This window comes from Podarcis filfolensis (genome assembly GCF_964270895.1).
Source record: "Podarcis filfolensis genome assembly, chromosome: 4".
NCBI lineage: Eukaryota > Metazoa > Chordata > Lepidosauria > Squamata > Lacertidae > Podarcis > Podarcis filfolensis.
The window spans coordinates 84,451,317-84,468,793 of record NC_139607.1 but is presented as its reverse complement, the minus strand read 5'-3'; the positions used below and the strand labels follow the sequence as shown (position 1 = coordinate 84,468,793).

The window sequence follows — 17,477 nt, the reverse complement described above, 5'->3', positions numbered from 1 at the left end:
GCCTGGCGTGCTCTGGTCCATGGGATCATGAAGAGTCGGAAACGACTAAACGACTAAACAACAACAAATGTTTGCTAAGCAGAGATGGGCAGTCTGTCTTCTGCTCAGCTCAAATGGGCAAAAAAATGATTCGAGTTCTTCCCCGCAAAACCAGAAAGAAAATTTCCCAACACAATTCAGCTATCCCGATCCCCAGGACACTATCATCGTTGCTGTTGTCGTCGTCATCCTAATCCTATGTTTCCATATTTAAACCACGCTCAAGGCAGCCGATCCTCATCTATTCCCCAAATGCTATCTCCCTCTTTCTTTGACAGCTGGCGATAGCAGAAGCAGAGGTGGAAGGGGGAGATTTGCCCCTTTCCCCTTCTGCAGCTATGGAGGGAGAGGGATCACTGCTCACTCCAATCCCAAGCAAGCAGTGGGAAGGCAGAGCCAGTGTGGTGTGGTGGTTAGGTTGTCAGACGAGGATCCAGGAGACCAAGGTTCAAATCACTGATCAGCTCTGAAGCTCACTGGGTGAACCTGGGGCAGCTGCCAACCCTCAGCCATCTACCTCCTGGAGTTGTTGTGAAGATTGCATGAAGGTGTAATAATAATAATAATAATAATAATAATAATAATAATAATAATAATAATTTATTTGTACCCTGCCCATCTGGCTGGGTTTCCCCAGCCACTCTGGGCGGCTTCCAACAAAGATTAAAAATACATTAAAATGTCACACATTAAAAACTTCCCTGAACAGTGCTGCCTTCAGATGTCTTCTAAATGTCAGGTAGTTGTTTATCTCTTTGACATCTGATGGGAGGGTGTTCCACAGGGCGGGTGACACTACTGAGAAGGCCCTCTGCCTGGCTCCCTGTAGCTTTGCTTCTTGCAATGAGGGAACCGCCAGAAGGCCCTCGTGCTGGACCTCAGCGTCCAGGCAGAACGATGGGGGTGGCGATGCTACTTCAGGTATACTGGGCTTTAAAGGTCGACACCAGCTACATTCACAGCTATGTAGACAGCTATGTACAACTTTGAGGACTCACCTTTTCATCTTTTTTCATGAGTTCCTGAAGTATTTCACTGGCATCTCTGTTGCTAAGACACAAGTAGAGCTTGCCCTACCTTGAGCGGCAGATGATGGATATGCAGAGAAGCACCAAGTTCTTGAAGGACAACTAGTTTGCTGCCCTCTGACTATATGCTTTTTTGGTCCTACATCCTAATATATGGTATTTTGTATGCAATTTGGCTTAATATATGCATTTATACAAGTAATTTCCAACAATAGTATAATGAAGGTGACTCAGAAACTACAACTGATCCAGAATGCGGCGGCAAGACTGGTGACTGGGAGTGGCCGCCAGGACTGTACGACACCGGTCCTAAAGGATCTTCATTGGCTTCTAGAACATTTCTGAGCACAATTCAAAGTGTTGGTACTGACCTTTAAAACCCTAAACGGCCTCAGCCCAGTATACCTGAAGGAGCTTCTCCATCTCCATTGCTCAGCTGTGACACTGAGGTCCTCCTCTGAGGGGCTTCTGCTGGTTCCCTCACTGTGAGAAGTGAAGTTGCAGGGAACCAGGCAGAGGGTCTTCTCGGTAGTGGCGCCCACCCTGTGGAATGCCCTCCCTTCAGATGTCAAGGAGATAAAGAATTACAAAACTTTTAATTACAGATAGGTAGCCGTGTTGGTCTGTCATAGTCAAAACAAAACAAATTTTTTTCCCCCCTTCCAGTAGCACCTTAAAGACCAACTAAGTTAGTTCTTGGTATGAGCTTTTGTGTGCATGCACACTTCTTCAGATACACATATCTGAAGAAGTGTGCATGCACACGAAAGCTCATACCAAGAACTAACTTAGTTGGTCTTTAAGGTGCTACTGGAAGGAAAAAAAATTTTTGTTACAACTTTTAATGTGCTAGATAACTGCATTTCAGTGGTTGATTGATTCAGGAAGTGAAAACTAGGTAGGTTTGCATGAAAAATGTGAACCAGATGCACATTTATCCCTTCCAGCCCAACCTTTCACCAGATGTGGAGCTGGTTTCAACTGCCAGTCCTGTCAGCTTTCTTATGTGGAATAGGGGAGATGGGTGCCATCTTGTATTCACACAATAAAATGTTCTGAGTTGTCCATGGCCACAAGGAGGCCACAAGCTCAGTGGTGGAACACATACTTGGAAAAGTTATGTCCTGGGTGGGGATGAAATAATCTGTTAATTTTGGTTCTCTCAGTTTCTTGCTTTTCCAATCTTAAATTCAGTTCTCTATATTTTGGCAGCATTTCTGCTGATTTCTTTTTTCTTCTTAAATTCTCATGAAAACTATTCACTATTTAATGTGAATTTATCCCTACTGAATTTAAGCCAACATACCTCCTGCTGATTTCTTATATTTAGAATGGCTCTGTATGCAATTAACTTAGCACCAGGGAACATGGAACGCTTTCAAAGAGTTTTGTGTTTGCTTGCTCCATCTTCCAACCAGTTTGACCATTAAAAGCACCAAGAAAGTGGTTTTCTCTTCTCTTTTAGTGTCGTCATTTTGCAGGTTGATTGTTGCTGCATTGGAAATGTCATTGATTGCCCTCTTGGACTAAACGGTAGCTGCTTTTCTTGATTTCTTGTTGGGACATAGAAAGCAAAGGATGGCTCTTTTTTCCAACTTGTGATCTCCCTAATCTTTTAAAATGCATTGATTTCCAACTTTCCCTACACTGAACTCATTTAATGGACTATTGCTTACAAAGTCTATCATTTTAATCAGTAGAGATTGATGGAGACTGCGCCTAACAGTCTTCAGTAGAGGGTGGGTTTGTGTGTGTGTGTGTGTGTGTGTGTGTGTGTGTGTTTAAGTAGCATTCTCCATTAAGGAGTTAGAAATCTTCATTGGTAAAGCTCCTGTCATCTTGAGCAATATAATCTGACATTATAATCTTTAAAACAAATTCTAAACGAATTCCTTTAAAATTGCTCCATATGCATTTCTTGATAACAAAATTATCAGATGAGCCACTTCTGGTTTCAGGGGTGGCAAGATTCAGAACACAATGGCAAAACATTGTGTATTTTGCATTATTAAATATTAGGAGACAGAGAAGAGCAGGTGTGCACATTTGTCAGCCCTCAGGTGATGTGCTAGTGCAGCCTTTCTCAAACTTGGGTTCCCAGATGTTGTCAGATTACAACTCCCAACATCCCTGACCATTGGTCCTGCCAGCTAGGGATGATGGGAGCTGTAGTCCAACAACATGGGAACACTTAAGGTTGGGAAAGGCTGTGCTAGGGTGAAGGATGCCTATTTCCCCCACCCTGAACTGATACCTCTAGAATGAGCATTCGTTGTTCATATTAGCATTCATACAACAGCAGCAGCAGATTGTGACAGGTCATAGGGATCCTATTGTATCCCCCATAAATGCCAGTGTAACGAAGGTTGGATCATAAACATGTTTTTTACGACTTCTTCTTATGAGCTTTGTAAAAAAAGTTTTTAGTCCTAACAGACTGGCATGCTGCATGTAGCCAACTTGTCACATTTTAACACCCCCCGAGGCAAAGCCATACAGATGCCTCATTAATAAAGATTGTTTCTCTGACAAGAGGCCCATTATATAATTAGAAAGAGCACTAATGAATTTACAACCTCCAGTTGCTGTGTGCTCAGTGCTGTCCAGTGTCATCACAGATCCAGAACAGGCATTTCATTACTTTGTAAGCCCCTGACTGGACATCAAATATCATCATCACTATTATTTTTATTTTTATTTATATAGCACCTTCCTCCCAGAACTAGGAATCAAGGCGGCTCACCAAAATTAAAAGGAGCATGAATAAAACACAGAAAGCTAAAAGCATGTACAAGATAATAGTTGAAAGATAAATTAAAAACATTCCTTGCTTTGTTTTGTCCATAACAATGCAGCTTCCCTATTTCCAGTTTCTGGTCGCTCTGCAACACTCTGTTGTCACATTTTAATAACGCATTATTAACGTTACAAACAAAACGTGATGTGCCCATCTACGTTATGAAAATGATTCCTTAATGTTATAAACCATGAGTGTAGATCTGCAACTAGTCTCACAGAACTGCTAGACTGGAATATTCAGTACAGTACAGTACAGTCTCTCCCTCAATGCAGCAAAGTGGAAGTGTATATTTATATGGTTTATAAGCAGGATGGATATTCTGTATGAATATCTTTTTAGCCAATATTTTGACTACTGCACGTTTGTTTCTGATTAAGCAGAAACACCACTCAAGACTGCTGTGTGTGCAGGCTCTGATAGTACAATCTGTGCCATGTACTTTAAAGAACTGTGTTTAAAACCTTCCCCCAAAGCATTTTTTTTAAAGCCACTTGCAAAGCAGTGCAATATTTGAGAATTCAAAGCGTTTCCACTGTGCCAATCCTCCCCATTCAATATGTGTGTTCAGTTCCCCAGCTGCTCTCACGTGGCTCGTTTTTATTTCTTGCCCTGAACTTTGACTCTACGATTTCACACCCTTTTTTCTTTGCCTGGTATGGCTTGATCTTTTCAATAATGTAAGCAACAGATTTATAAGAGCAGCCATTAATCTTTGCCTTCTGTTCTTACAGCCTTCCTTCAGCTGACATCACTCATAGCTAGACACATATTAGTAAGGAATATGCATTTTTCATTTCCCGGGTTTTCAGAAAGTGAAAATGCATCCCCTTGGGTCATAACAAATATATCTGGAGGAACCGTGGTTCTACCTGCTTAAGCAATTTCTCCCCTTAGGATTTCTCGCTTTGAGAAACTGCACAAATCAGGGCAATTTCACACGTTCGTGTGCCTCACCTGCTAAATATAACCCACCGATAACCTATCACAGGGAAGCACGACACTTCCCCTTTATTTCCCAGGAGGGGTTCTGCTTTTATCACTCCCCACTATGTAGTTGCATGAGCACTGTTCCAGAGTATTTTTCATTATATCTATTCGAAAAAAGATTGGTTAATGAAGAAATTACATATCTTTTTACTTGAATTAGAACTTGAACTAATTGGCTGATGAAGAATTCAACGAAACAGTAGTTGTTATCTGGAAGCACTGTTCAGCAGAGTTCAGAGTTGGACATCAGAATTGGACATTTGCTGATTATACAAAGCTTCACAGCTTGCTCTCCACCGGGTAAAGTCCAGCACCGTGATTCATTTAAGGACTTTCAGAGACTTCAGTTTGTTAGTTTTGCTGTTTTGAATTATTCCATAAAGTTGTTCACATTGTTATTGTTTCTGGCCATCATGTTGCTTTTGATGTTGCTGACCACTGGCTTCTAGCCTGAATTGGACTAGAACTAAACACCTTAGCCATCACCCCAATTTTAGCCAAACAACACCACCCATGAGCTACCGAAGCCGCAACAAAATGCTTTCTTATTTAAGCAATAGCCTTGGCCATTATCCTATTCTCAAGCACCCTGAATGCGAGAATGGACCCCAATTGCTTGCAAGCACCCACCCAACCCAGACCAGATCCAGCAGAGGTGATGACAGCAACACTCAGGCTGGCAGGCCAACTCCTGCTATGTGGATCTTGCCCCAGACAGCTGCCTTGATAGCTGTTAGAATCATAACAGGCTTGGTGGAGTTGCCCTCCTTCCTCACCGATGTCCATGGCAGTTCTGGTTTGCATCCTGCCTGGACCCAAAGTGCAATACATCCTGCCTGGCTCTACTTCCTAGAAATCATATCCGAGTGCAGGTTTCTGCAGTACCAGGTAGGGGGTAGCAGTTAGCCAAGTAGTGATTGCATTCTTAGGTTGCTGCTAGTGAAGGAATCCTTCTTTTTCTCTTTGCAGTTGCTGTGCTCTGCTTTTGCTCCCCGCCTGCTGTCGGTCCTTTGTTCCAGGCACAGTCAGGCCTTAGGCTGAGTCTGCTTGTTCATTTTCTTTCCAGCTTTACTGTTGTTATTTTCCCCTGTATGAAAATATAATAAAATCAATCCTACGGAAGCTATTCCATATGCAGAACAGCAGCATTATGTGGTTTTAATGACATTGAAAAACAGTGAAAGTGGCAAGCTGAAATCTGGAAGTAGGGAGGTGTGTTAATGCAGAAATTGGTCAAAGTTGCTTCTCAGATTTCTAGGGCAACTGGGCTATTATTTTCTATTCCAATTTTTTTGTTTTGCTTTTGTTTGAAACTCAGATAGGAAACGTTTACAATGAGACTGGAGTAAAGTACCGTATTTTTCGCTCTATAGGATGCACTTTTCCCCTTCCAAAAATGAAGGGGAAATGTGTGTGCGTCCTATGGAGTGAATGCAGGCTCCTTGGCTTCAGCGATAGCAATGCGAAGCTACCAAAGCGCAGAGGGAGCGCTCCCTCCACGCTCCGGAGGCTTCGCGTTACTTTCGCTGAAGCTTGGAGAGCAAGAGGGGTCAGTGCGCACCGACCCCTCTCATTCTCCAGGCTTCAGGGATAGCTGTCTGAAGCCTTTGGAGCACAGTGGGAACTCACGCTGCACTCTGCAGGCTTCGGGTTCCTTTTGCTGAAGCCGGGAGAGCAAGACTCTCCTGGCTTCAGCAGAGAGGGAGGGCTGCGCAGCGCCCCTTCAGCCAAGTGGGAGGAAAAATGGAAGGGGCTCCGTTTCTCCTGCCGCTTCATTGAAGGGGCGCTGAGCAGAGAGGGGGAGATTTTTTTTCTCTTGTTTTCCCCCTCTAAAACAAGGTGTGTCCTATGGTCGGGTGCGTCCTATAGAGCGAAAAATACAGTATATAGGAAGTCCCCATATACTAAGTTGGACCATTTGTCCATCTAGTGTAGTATTGTCTACACTGAGTGGCAGCAGCTCTCTGAAGTTTCAGGCAGGGGGTCCCACCAGCCCTCCTTGGAGAGACCTGGGACCTTCTGCATGTAGGTTTCTAGCCTCGTATAACTCTAGCATGTTTGAATCTAATTAGTGCACAAAGCCATTAAACCATAGAATACACTGTCCTGCCAGGGTTATCCTACATCACTTCCCACCTTGAGAGCTAATGGGTCACCAAGCCTTTGTTATCTCTCTCTCTCCATGTGGATTTTGGTATCTCTGAGTCAGTTGCTCCAGCACATTGCTTTAACTAGTCTCTTTTGTGTCAGATCACAATGGAATCTGAAACTAGCCTTTCTCCATACCCATAGTTTAGAAACTATTAACTTTTGTAACTAAGCAGCATTTTGACTGCCTGTGCATGTTTTCTGACTGCTGTAACTAAAGGCACATTAATCTGACTTTTGAAGAGTTTTGTAAGTAAACATTTTTTTGACTTGCCAAACATGTGGTCTATCTCTATGCTAGGGAAGTGAGATAGCTTGGAAAGAACTTTTAAATGGTGACATTTTTGGGACTCAACTGGAAAGGCACATATTAGTGGAAAAAATATACACAAATCCATTACATTAGGGGAAATCGCTTTGCAAAAATGTATATTAGAAGAATTTTGCGTGGGAATCTGATTGGTCACTGTGATAACAGGGTGCTGGACGAGATAAGCCTTTGGTCCTATCCAGCAAGGCTTTATATAAATATACTGTATATATAAATTCTCATGAAATGAATCGACAGAGTAAGTAGATTTCTATGTGGCTCTGATGATTTCAACTATGCCATCCACAAATCCTGCAGTCTTAGTGACTTAAGTATTTGATCTTCTCTTGGCCTGCTGCTAGTTATATGAGATATAACCTGTCTGTTTGAAGGAGGCAGTGGTAAAACCACTCCTTAAGAAACCTTCCCTGGATTCAGAAAACCTAACTAACTACCTGAAGACAGGAGTGCCTGGCGTGCTCTGGTCCATGGGGTCACGAAGAGTCAGACACGACTAAACGACTAAACAACAACAACAACAACAACAACAACAACAACAACAACAACTAACTACCAGAGTCAGTTGCTAATCTCCCTTTCCTGAGTAAGGTTCTGGAGTGAGTGGTCATAGACCAATCTGGGAACTTTTGGAAGAAACCGATTTTCTGGATCCATTTCAATCTGGGTTTAGGCCCGGTTTTGGCACAGAAACTGCTTTGGTCGCCTTGTATGATGACCTCTGTTGAGAGAGAGATACAGGAAACATTTCCCTGTGAATTCTTCTCGATCTCTCAGCGGCTTTTGAGACCATTGACCATGGTATCTTTCTGGAGCGACTGTCCAAACTAGGGGTGGGTGGTACCACTTTGTGGTGGTTCCAGTCCTACTTGGATGGTCATTCCCAGAGGGTGTTGTTTGGGGAATGCTTTTCAGCCCCACAGAACCTTCAGTGTGGGGTTCCACAGGGCTCAATCCTATCCCCTATGTTGTTTAACATGTACACGAAACCGCTGGGTGGGGTTATCCAGAGGTTTAGAGTACGGTGTCAGCAGTATGCTGATGACACTCAGCTCTATTTCTCCTTTACACCTGCAGGTGAGGCAGTGGAAGTGCTGGAACAGTGTCTTGCCTTGGTAATGGACTGGATGAGAGCTGACAAGCTGAAACCCAATCCAGATAAAACTGAGGCACTGTTAGTGCTCTGAAGACGGTTCAGAAACTTCAGCTAGTGCAGAATTCAATGGCCAGGTTGCTCACCGGAGCAAGACAGTTTGAGCATTTTACACCGATCCTGGTCTAACTGCACTGGCTACCAATTAGTTTCCAGGCCCAATTCAAAGTGCTGGTTTTGACCAAAAAGCCTTAAATGGCTCAGGACCACTATACCTCAAGGACCACCTCTTTTCATATGAACCTACCCGGACCCTGAGATCATCTTCTGAGGCCCTCCTTCATGTGCCTCCTCCTCGAGAGGGTGGCAACATGAGAGCGGGCCTTCTCTACAGTGGCTCCCTGTCTGTGGAATGCTGTCTCCAGGGAAGTTCGCCTGGCGCCTTCATTATACACCTTTAGGCGCCAAGCAAAAACATTCCTTTTTAACAAGGCCTTTGGTTGATTTGATTGACATCCTATGCTCTTTTAAAATGTGGGTTTTTTGTGGGGGAGGGGGTTTATTGAGTTGTTGTTTTTATTTTGATTGTGTATTTTGTGGTTTTATATTTTGATTTTATTCTGTGAACTGCTCTGAGACATTTTGGGAATAGGGCGGTATATAAAACCAATCAATAATCATCATAATAATGTACGTTGCTGTTCTTAAATATTGATTTTATTTTGATAGCAAATACCAAAGTTGGTTGGTATTTCCCTTTGGGCAACTGGTTGGAAAGAAAACAAATAAAGTAAGAAGAAACAAAGAAACAGAGAAAGTACCCGAGAACATCCTTTACCTCTCTGCACATCCAGACTTTCCATTATGTGGTATTGCATCAGAGGCGGGTCAGCACAAAGAAAGCAGAATGTTGGCAAGATAGATGAGATGCAGCCCAAGAGCTACTTCATTATCAGAGTTACTGTCATTTTTCATCTGGACAAGGGAAAACAGCCCTCTTCTGTTTTATCTGCAGTTTTCTTTAGAATTTAAGAGTTTTTATGACTCTTGTGTTGGTCTTTCCCCAAGCACTGGAAAGTTCAAGACAACCTTTGTATGGAAAGTAGAGGTGGGTGCAGCAGTCAATTTTGGTTTCTCTCAGTTTCTAATTTTTCCACCCTTGAGTTCAGTTCCCAGCATTTCCGCATCGGTTTGCGATTTTTCTTTTGAGTCCTCGTGAAAATTCATCTGCATTTAGGTGCTCGTTTCTCCCAATTTGCACATTTTTTGCTAAGCCATCCCCCCTCCATATAAATAATTTGTATGTGTGCGTTTCACTCATATATGCATTTTAAAAGCACATTTTTATCCCAGTGGTTGGAGAACAGCATTGCAAAATTTGGAGAAGTGCCCGTTTCGAAGGATGTCTGTGTTTTTGGATAGTTCAGCTGAGGAAGGTTTGCCATTAAATGAAAATCGGATTAGGTTTCTCCCCCATCCCTGGTGGAAAGTTTCCTTCAGAATGGACAACGCCGATGAAACTGGTAACTTGGTAACTTCTCATAGAATTCTCTCAAAATGTTCAGGCTGGGAGGAGATGATAAGCATAAGAACAGAAGACGTATGACCTGCAGGATCAAACCAATGGCTCACCTAGCCTGGTGCTCTATTCTCACAGACACCAACCAGATACCTGTGGGAAACTCATAAGTAGGGCCTCAGAGTGACAGCACTCTGCCCCGCCCCCTGCAATTTCCAGCTACTGGTATTCAGAAGCATAATGGCAGCAGAGGTAGAATTTAGCCTTTGTGTCCAGTAGCTGTGGATGCAATCCAGAAGCAAGTCAGGCTGGATAATTGTTGTTGCTTAGTCATTTAGTCATGTCCGACTCTTTGTGACCCCATGGACCAGAGCATGCCAGGCACTCCTGTCTTCCACTGCCTCCCGCAGTTTCGTCAAACTCATGCTGGTAGCTTCGAGAAAACTGTCCAACCATCTCGTCCTCTGTCACCCCCTTCTCCTTGTGCCCTCCATCTTTCCCAACATCAGGGTCTTTTCCAGGGAGTCTTCTCTTCTCATGGGGTGGCCAAAGTATTGGAGCCTCAGATTCACGATCTGTCCTTCTAGTGAGCAATCAGGGCTGATTTCCTTCAGAATGGATACGTTTGATCTTCTTGCAGTCCATGGGACTCTCAAGAGTCTCCTCCAGCACCATAATTCAAAAGCATCAATTCTTCGGCGATCAGCCTCCTTTATGGTCCAGCTCTCACTTCCATACATCACTATTGGGAAAATCATAGCTTTAATTATACGGACCTTTTTTGGCAAGGTGATGTCTCTGCTTTTTAGGCTGCATAATAAATCCTATATATACAAGTTTTTGAACTTATTCTATGAGTGTGGCACCTTCTGTTGCTAAAATGGTCCCATCTATGCATAAGGGGAGCAAGCAGACTTGGGGAAACCCCAAGATTTGCAGAGGTAGAAAAATAAAATAAAGGGTGGGGGAACAACCCAAATTGGGGGTGGGAATCAGAGACAGTAAACAGCTCAGTGGCCACAGAATGCTGGATTATAGGGAGGGGTAAAAAACCAGGGAGAGGCAGAATGGATAGATGAGACACAGAATGGGAGAACTTCACACTGCAACAATTTGCTGCAGATCCCACTTGTCCAATGATGAACAAAAGAACGTGAGAGCGCTAAGAAGAGATAGCTATCTATGATATAATACATTTTGAACTGATTTGAGATGATAGCAATAACATGTATTGGCAGAAAAGAATGGTAATTAGATTTATGGAGTAGATGGGAAGTCGGATTTAAAAGGAAGAGACCATTACAGTTTATGGATTATGGAATTTGTATTAATTCTTTATGTAATGTGTGACTGATGATATTCTTATTATGATGTAATATGTCTTTTTGTTGTTGTTATGTGTTGAGCTAATAAAATAAAAAAATTTAAAAAGGAAAAAAGGAAAAGAGAAGAGATAGCTATCAAGTGTTGCTAAGAAATGTAAATGCATCAATTTGAGCTTTACTTTTGATTGATTTGAGAACCCATTTCCAGGTAGCTCTGTTTCCTACCCAGGGGTTAGGCCCAGAAACTTCCCAAGGAACACAGACTGGGCTTTTCTTATGGTGTTTGGGGAAATTTTGGGTCACAGAAGGCTCAACTTTTAGTTGCTCCAAGACTAGTAGACCTAGATCTACAGGATCTGAGAACTTCAGCCAATAAAACTTGTTCTCCTATAAATTAGGGAATCACCACAGCTGTATATCTGTATACATTAACCACCTGAAATTCTACAACAGCATTAACTCTGGCTTGCTTCAATGTGCTGCCATCAGCACTGCTAAATAGATGAATTAATAAGTCCTGGACTAATGAATGGACACGTTTGTGTCGAGATAGAGCAGTAGAATTTGTTGAACAGGTCCTCCTACACTGTAACCCGTATAGTGAACGTAGAGAAAGATTAATTCTCCCTCTAAAGACAGTTATATCTCCTGCAAAGTTGGTGCTCATTTGTTTAAAGAATGTGTCCTTTTGTGCCACTAAGAGGGCTACCAGGTTTTTTCTGACCTTGATGCTGATCAGGACAAAATCATTGTGCTTGCTTCTTGAGAGAAGAAAAATGCATAATTATTTGTATTTGCCCCTCGATGTGCCTTTTATCATTGTATTGAATTTTACTGGTCTGTGACCATAATAAATCGCTTGCTTGCGGCTTGTCTTCTATTGGCGCTTCAGTTAAAAATCAGTAGTGTCTGGAAGTCAGTGCCAGGGTCTGAACAGGCACTGATGTTTAGAGCTAGAATGGCAAAAGGCTATTTGCAATTAACTCAACCCAATCTGTCAATCCAGATTCTGCTCTGGCTTCACCCCTGAATCAGCAAGATCTCTCCCTATCCTTAGTTATGCCTCCTTTCCCTGTCTGGCATTTCTTTTCAAACAAACAAACAAACAAACAAACAAACAAACAAACGTGACCAACTCCAGCCCCCAGGTGGACTTAATGCAAGGTCCAAAGTCCAAGATGCTAAAAGTTATCTTTCTCCACCTCCCTTTGCTCTTCTTGCAGGTCTGCTTGACAGGAACAGGAAAGCTTTTCCTGGGTTGTACCAGTGTGAGCCTGCTGAATCAGGCCAAAGGCCCATCTGGTCCAGCATCTGGTGCTCATGGTGGTCAACCAGATTCCCCCGAGAAGCCTGCAAGAAACACCTGAGAGAAACATCACTCTTCCCACCTGCAATTCCTGACAACTGGTATTGCAAGGCGTTCTGTCTCTGATAGTGGCTAGAAGCCACTGAGAGCCTTACCCTCCACAAATTTGTCTAATCCTCTTTCAAAGCCATCCAAGTTGGTGTCCATCACTGCTACAGCTTGTGGGAGTAAATGCCAGAGTTTAACAATGCTTTGTCTGATTCTTTTGTTTTTCCTGAATCTTCCAACATTCAGCATCACTGAATGTTGCAAACATCACCACCACCACCACCACCACCACCATCGATTTGTTATTTATATGCCACCCATCTGCCTGGGTTGCTCAGCCACCTTGGGCAGCTTCCAACTAATTGAAACATCAAACACAGCAAACCAAACATTAAAAACTTCCCTAAACAGGGCTGCCTTCAGATGTCTTCGAAAAGTCAAGATAGTTGTTTATTTCCTTGACATCTGACGGGAGGGCGTTGCATGGAGCGGGCGCCACTACCAAGAAGGCTCTCTGGTGGTTTCCCTGTAAATTCACTTTTTGCAGTGAGGGAACTGCCAGAAGGCCCTCGGCGCTGGACCTCAGTGTCTGGGTAGAACGATGGGGGTGGAGACACTCCTTCAGGTATAAAGCATCACATGGACAAACAGGTAGATTGGTCTAGTGATTCTATCCTGTTCTATCCTCATTCCATGTGTTCCTCCATACTTCTGTGCTGTTTCATGAAAGGGGTTGTTGAGCTAGAAGCTCAAGAGCTGAGCCTTTCAATACCCTTAACTGCTTTCATCACAGTGGCTGTATATTTGGTGGGAGCAGCCAACTGAAATAAGGAACGAGCGTTGATCAAAGACTCAAATGGTGACCCCATGGTGTGTGGAAGTGACGTTAAATAACGGTACCCATGTCTACCATTTACTTTCCTGAGATACATTTTGCATCGTGACTATTTCTTTGTCAGTTTGAAGGAGGGCTGGGGAGATGAAGTGGTTTGTTTTCTCCTCTTCTCCTAAACCGTTAGTCATGCAATTCCTCTTTTTAAACGATAGCTCATTTCATCGTCTCTGCCTGGCTGAACCTTCTGTTCTCCAAACTCCACCCTCTCCAATAGATGCTGAGCAGCTTACAAATTGGCAATGAGTTAAATGTCTCAGAGACTGACGGCGGCCGCTGAGTTTAACGCCTGAACCACAGGCCTGCTGCTGGCTCTCCAACAGCACAAATCTTGTAATCAGCACGTGCCTCACATTCGCTATGGCGGGCATTTAAGTGGGACGTGGCTGAACCATGAGAATCAAGATTTAAGCCATTTTGTTGCTATTGCGATGGGGTTCTTTGGCAGCTTGCTACATGCTTCTTTCTATCTTTTTTACCCTCCAGCTTCGCATCCCATTCAAGTCAACAAGGTGAATCCTGTAGAATGGTGGTTCATACAAGCATAGCGTCCCCTGACGACTGTAGTTTCACATGGCAGCTTTCATGTTTGTATAAGGACCAGTCATAGGTGTGATTGGGGAAAGGTAGCTTAGGAGCAAAGTATCTGCTTTGCAGGCAGAAGGTCCCGGGTTCAAGTCTTGACTTCTCTAGGTAGGGCTGGGAATGTCCTCAGTCTGGAACAGGAGAGAATTGCTGTCAGTTGAGCTAGGTGGACTGATTGTCTGCTCGCTATAAGGCAGCGTCTTATGTTTCTATGTGGGACGTGGGTGGCGCTGTGGGTTAAACCACAGAGCCTAGGACTTGCCGATCAGAAGGTAGGCGGTTCGAATCCCCGTGACGGGGTGAGCTCCCGTTGCTCTGTCCCAGCTCCTGCCAACCTAGCAGTTTGAAAGCACATCAAGTGCAAGTAGATAAATAGGTACCTCTCCGGTGGGAAGGTAAACGGTGTTTCCGTGCACTGCTCTGGTTCTCCAGAAGCAGCTTAGTCATGCTGGCCACATGACCTGGAAGCTGTATGCTGGCTCCCTCGGCCAATAAAGCGAGATGAGTGCAGCAACCCCAGAGTCGGCCACGACTGGACCTAATGGTCAGGGGTCCCTTTACCTTTACCTTATGTTTCTATGTAACTTTTTTAGGCTGGTAGATCTTATGCTTTTAAAGAAGAGGCTTGCTGGCTCAGGACAGCAACCCATCTAGTCCAGCATCCTGTTCTCACAGTGGCTGCCCAGACACCTATGAGAAGCCCTCTAGCAGGACAACAATGCAACAGCACTTTTCCCACTTGCAACGCCCACCTAGTGGTATTCAGATGTGACTGGGCTCCAGAGGAGGATTTGGGTTCCGTCGCACTGGGAGCTAACACTAGAGGGCGCTGCAGGGCTCTAGAACATCGTGAACTGAGCAGAATGGAAGATGAGAAGCAGGGGTGTGTCAAATGTTGGCTTTGTGCAGGGCACCACTGAAATTTTAGTGACCAAAGTCTGCCACTGTGGACTCCCTCAGAGGGTACCGGACTCTCCTACATTGTAGGTATTTAAACAGAGGTTGGATAGTCATCTGTCATGGATTCTTTAGCTGTAATTCCTTCATTGTAGGGGTTGGACTAGATGATCCTTGGAGTCCTTTCCAATTCTAAGATACTACAAATGTGTAGACTCTCGGGAGTGGCTGAACCCAGGTACAGACAACTTGTACCCAGGTACAAGGTAATAATAATAATAATAATAATAATAATAATAATAATAATAATAATAGAACCTATGTTAGGAATGCAATTACTATATAGCTGGAAGGGTAACTGTCACAAATAAAGTTTGTTTGTTTGTTTTAATATACTACCCTTCATCCAAAAATTTCAGGGCAGTTCACAAGATAAAAATACAGGATAGAAGCACAAAATAAACAGGAAAAAACCAATAATCCCATCCCACAAACACATGTAAATGCTGTAGTTAAAAAATGAGGGTGGCACTGTGGTCTAAACCACAGAGCCTCTTGGGCTTGCCGTTCAGAAGGTCAGTGGTTCGAATCCGTGTGACAGGGTGAGCTCCCGTTGCTCTGTCGCAGCTCCTGCCAACCTAGCAGTTCTAAAGCGTGCTAGTGGAAGTAGATAAATAGGTACTGCTGTGGCAGGAAGTTAAATGACATTTCTGTACGCTCTGGCTTCCGTCATGGTGTCCCGTTGTGCCAGAAGTGGGTTAGTCATTCTGGCCACATGACCTGGAAAGCTGTTTGTGGACAAACACCGACTCCCTCAGCCTGAAAGCGAGATGAGTGCGGCACCCCATAGTTGCCTTTGACTGGACGTAACTGTCCAGGGGTTCTTTACCTTTTACCTTTACCTAAAGGCTATAGAATATTAATCAGCCAAACGCCGGGTTGAAGAGGAACGTTTTTGGCCAGTGCCTAAAGGCGTATAACGAACCTGACTTTAAACAGAGTAAAGTCCATTTGCGGGATCTGATTTCTTTCCGCAGGGCCCGCAAGACAGAGCTGTTCCGCCTGGCCTTTTGTTTGGACTCAGTCTGACCCTTATGTTTCCCTCCCTTTATGTGATCTATGGGCTGCTTTTAAAATAAGGCTGCATTTTAAATTGTATTTTAACCTGTATTTTTAAATTGGCTTTTCCCCCCTTCCCCTATTATGTTCTTATTGTAATTTTTACAGGTGTTAGCCGCCCTGAGTCCAGCTCTGGCCGGGGAGGGCGGGTATAAATAAATTTTGTTGTTGTTGTTGTTGTTGTTGTTGTTGTTGTTGATGATATATCAAGCTCAGGTTTCTCCTTAGCTGTAACTCACATAAGTAACGTAAGCCACTCTGTGTTCCTCAGACGTAGGGTGGCATATAAGTTCAATAAATAAGTAAATAAATAAAAATATACGAAATCAATAGCAAGGGAAAGGAGCAGAAACTACCTTGACCCACAACTTGCTTCAGTGTCATAGTTTGCAGCTAGACTGGCCTGAGGAACAACTGAGAATCAAGCTTTGCGGGGGCAGTTTGTTCTCTGGCCACCCTCCCCATCTGCCGAAAAGTGTCGCCTGAAGCTGCCTCTTCTTTAAATTTACTATAGGGCAAGATTTATGCAGGGCTAAGGCTGGTATAGGGAACGGAAGGAATGAGTGTGGAACTGTATATAATTTGTTGCCTAGCAACCCCATAAGCACACCCCCTAATTCTTTCTCGATGTGGCAGGAAGCAACAGGGAAATTAAGGCCCTTTCCGTGTTGTCCCTCCAGTTCTCTTCCCATTAATTAACCTCCATGATCTTGCCAGCATGAAAGAGGATCTAGAGTTCAGGCTTGTGTACAATTTACTGGCGTTTTACGCATAAGCCTTAATTCCGAGATGGGGAACCTGTCGCCTTCCAGATGTTGTTGAACTAGAACTCCCATCCCTCCTGACCACTGGCCATTTTGACTGGGGTTGATGGTAGTTGGTGCAATACAACATCTGGAGGGCCAAAGGTTCCCCACCTGCAAATTAACGGAAGCCTGATATTAACCTTACTTTACCGCAAGTCCGTTTGTCTGATTAAGAAAACTCTGGAGAAAATTAGTGATGGTTTCCTCCTTAATTATAAGAATTAAGATATGCAGGTTTCTGCTGCATTTTGAGATTGAGCTTTCAGGCACTTTAACTGTTGAGTTGCATGCTTTTTGCCCATAGGTGTTTTCTTAAAAACAACAACACCCCACCACCCATTCATAGATATTTGTTTAGGAGGCAATCCTATGGCAAGATCCTCTGGGATGAGCAGTTTAGGATGCACTGGGATCCCTGGCTCAGCTGCCTGATTTCAGGCTCAGACAGGCTCAGTTGGCATTAGGTTGACCAAGCTCTGCTGAAGGTAAAAAGGTAAAGGGACCCCTGACCATTAGGTCCAGTCGTGGCCAACTCTGGGGTTGCAGCGCTCATCTCG

At 43.7% G+C, this 17,477-nt stretch overlaps 1 long non-coding RNA gene across 1 annotated transcript; it reads right to left on the bottom strand.

The window, feature by feature from the left end:
• Nucleotides 1–5,377: 5,377 nt before the first annotated feature.
• LOC310760594 lies at nt 5,378–16,965 on the bottom strand. The gene is made up of 2 exons (XR_014547035.1): nt 16,471–16,965; nt 5,378–5,941 (listed from the first exon to the last, which is right to left on the bottom strand). It is a non-coding gene; the product is annotated as an uncharacterized lncRNA (long non-coding RNA).
• Nucleotides 16,966–17,477: the final 512 nt, after the last annotated feature.